Source organism: Plectropomus leopardus, unplaced genomic scaffold, assembly GCF_008729295.1.
Source record: "Plectropomus leopardus isolate mb unplaced genomic scaffold, YSFRI_Pleo_2.0 unplaced_scaffold2848, whole genome shotgun sequence".
NCBI lineage: Eukaryota > Metazoa > Chordata > Actinopteri > Perciformes > Serranidae > Plectropomus > Plectropomus leopardus.
This window is the reverse complement of record NW_024631023.1, coordinates 1-3,406: the sequence shown is the minus strand read 5'-3', so window position 1 is coordinate 3,406 and position 3,406 is coordinate 1. Positions and strand designations below refer to the sequence as shown.

The window sequence follows — 3,406 nt, the reverse complement described above, 5'->3', positions numbered from 1 at the left end:
ACACACACACACACACACACACACACACACACACACACACAGTCACACACACACACAGAGTCACACACACACACACACACACATTCCTGCAGCAGGTCGGGTCACATATTTCCCAGAGTCTTCTGTAAAAAAAAGCAGCGGTTGAATCAGCTGACGGGTTTGTGTGTTCAGGTGTCAAACAACCAACCAATCACAGCTCTGAATGTCTCCATGTGACCTCTGCAGGTACAGATTAACCCTTTAACACCTGTCCTCGTGCGCACACACACACACACACACACACACACACACACACACAGACGCAGACACACACACACACACACACACACACACACACACACTCACCTGTCGGCAGCAGAAGTGACGGCTCAGAGTTTATGAGTGCAGCTCGATCTGAAACAGGACGGACGACATGTGAGGCTCACCCACCCACACACACACACACACACACACACACACACACACACACACACACACACACACACACACACACAGACGCAGACACACCTGTCGGCAGCAGAAGTGACGGCTCAGAGTTTATGAGTGCAGCTCGATCTGAAACAGGACGGACGACATGTGAGGCTCACCCACCCACACACACACACACACACACACACACACACTCACACACTGACGCACAGGTACACACAGGTAAATACACTCAAACTGACATACAGGTACAGACACAGACGGGTGAGTAGTCAGCAGCTGATATTTCAGCTTTTCAAGTGTATTTTGTGTGTATTTTGTGTTTCTGGTGTATTTTGTGTGTGTTTCAGGTGTATTTTGTGTGTGTGTTCCAAGTGTATTTTGTGTGTATTTTGTGTGTGTTTCAGGTGTATTTTGTGTGTATTTTGTGTTTCAAGTGTATTTTGTGTGTATTTTGTGTGTGTTTCAGGTGTATTTTGTGTGTATTTTGTGTTTCAGGTGTATTTTGTGTGTGTTCCAGGTGTGTTTCAGCAGTGAGGAGTTGACAACAAGGTAAGAAGTTTCCTGTCAGATTGTTGGTTGTTGTTTCAGACTCTTTTCAGTCCAGTCTGTCGATGTGATTTCATCTTTTCTTCGTGTCAGAAAGTCAAACTTCTCACTGAACGCAGTACTTTTATGTTCCTCCTCCTCCGTGTCTCAGAGATATTTATATTTCTGCTCCACATTTCTCTGACAGCTTAAATTACAGATTACTGATAGAAATCTAATCAATTATCAGCGATGACGTTATAGATGAATAAAGTCGTGTAAAAGAGCTTTCACTGCCGAGACTTTAAGGACAGTTTGACAGACAGATTGTCCTCTAAGAAAAAAAAGGTCTCTGTAAACTGGGACTCGTTCAGTCAGCTGATCACTGAGAATCAAATCTGATTTGTATCATCGGCTTCGACCCTGAAAAGCTTCATTCTGGTTCAATCAGGATTTAGTCTAAACTCACAGAGACTCTGAACCACGTTAAAATCAGCCCGCAGCTCCTGAAACTGTCTCAACAAAGACAAGACGAAACAGCACAGCGTCGTCTGCGTAAAAATGACTTTTTGACAGGACCCAACATGGAGCCTTGAGGGACACCGTTTAGTACAAAAACCTCTTCAGAGACGTCTACAGATCCTGCAGCACAGGTTTCTCTCACATCAGCTGCATTCATGAGCTTTAGATCCAGATTCTTCAGCACTGAAGGAGGCGACATGCGCTGTAAATAATCTCACCGTACAGTAACAGCACAGAGCCGCAGCACAGATGCAGCAAAAAACCCTCATTTTACTGTATTTATACTGTATTTATACTATAGCCTGTTACTGTCAAACAGAAACATGTCTGTGTTTCTACAGTCTACTGTAAGAAAACTGGCAGCAGAGACTGTTTCACTGCTGCCGGACTCTTTGTGCTGAATCATAACGTTGACCAGAGTGTCGTTCCTCAGATTCAAAACGTTATATCAACATTACCAAAGTCAATCCACATAAAACGCCCATAAAAGGCTCACTGTTTGAGCTGTAAACCTCCTCCTCACCGATAAATGAGATTAAAACTGGACGGCCTGTCGAGCGTCAGTCTGATACTAACCACGTTCTGAGCAAGAAAAAAACCTGCGAATTCAAAAACTCTAGTGACCGTCTAATTCGAAGAGTCAGGACTGTCGCTGCTGATGAGGCGGGTCTTGTCGAACTGGTGAAAGTCCTCCAAACTGTGCGGGAAAATCTGCTGTCCAAATGGTCCAGTTTCTTCTGCGAGTTGATGTCAAATTATTTTTATTTTTCAAAAAGAAAACTGAGTGAGAAACTGACATTAAACCTCCAGAACTAATCTTCAACCAAACTCCTGAGTGAGCTCCAGACTTTCCATCAAACACTGTTCCCAAAACGTCCCGCAGCGTCCCGGCAGTTAGGACAGCTGCAGGTAGCGGCGTCCCACAACGTGCCGCTAACAAACGCTCTCAAGCGTTTTACTCAAGTTCAGATTCAGAAAACTTTATTGTCCGTGTGCAGCGCGGCGTGTTTCTGCGGCTGTTCGACTCGTTTCCTTTTACTGAAGCGGGACCAGGAAGTTTTCTTCGGAGCCGCGGCCTGAAAACTTACGGTGTCAGTGATCGGCTGTCAGTCAGTGATCGGCTGTTAACGTCTCTGTCCTCCTGCAGATGACTCCTCCTCCTGTCCCCAAACCTCGAGCTCGCTACATTAGGGACAGTCTGAGCTCCGCCTCCACACTGGACAGGTGAGAAACCTTTAAAGACACACACACACACACACACACACACACACACACACACACACACACACACACGGTGACTGACGTGATGTTTGTTTGTTTCAGAGATGAAAATCTGGAACCAGTTTTCTCAAACGGAGTTTACCTGGGCACAGGTAACACACACACTCACACACACACACACACACACACACACATCAGCTGATTGTGAATCATGGTGACATCATCAAGGGTTTTCCACCTGTCGGTAATGATGTCATCAGCAGCTGACTTTCATCACAAAAGCTGAAACGTTTTTTCGTTTTATTTCATTTTTATTAAAAATGAACCAAAACATAACAAAGTTGACCACAGCGCTGCTAAAACATGAAGTTTGAGTGTGTGAGTGTCACAGACCTGTGGTTTCCAGAAACGTACATCGACATTTATTAAAACGTCACCTGTCAGGTGAAAGATTGATACTGACTGTTAATAACAACAATAATAATTATTATGATTATTAATGTTGTTGTTATTATTGTTATAATAAAAAATAATGATTTATTCCTCTGTCTTTCAGTTTGATGTAAAGAGTTGCAATAAACTCTTCAGTCTGTATGCTCAGTGTGTGTGTGTGTGTGTGTGTGTGTGTGTTCTCACAGGAACCGGTTTGTTGGTGTTTGTTGGTGAAGCAGCAAACTGGTGATTATCTCAAACCAGTTGATCCTCT

At 44.0% G+C, this 3,406-nt stretch overlaps 1 long non-coding RNA gene across 1 annotated transcript; it reads left to right on the top strand.

Annotated features, from left to right (window-relative positions):
- The first annotated feature begins 631 nt into the window (after window positions 1–631).
- Window positions 632–2,869, top strand: LOC121938105. Its single transcript, XR_006105244.1, has 4 exons — window positions 632–693; window positions 928–981; window positions 2,627–2,703; window positions 2,803–2,869. It is a non-coding gene; the product is annotated as an uncharacterized LOC121938105 (long non-coding RNA).
- The last annotated feature ends 537 nt before the right edge of the window (window positions 2,870–3,406 follow it).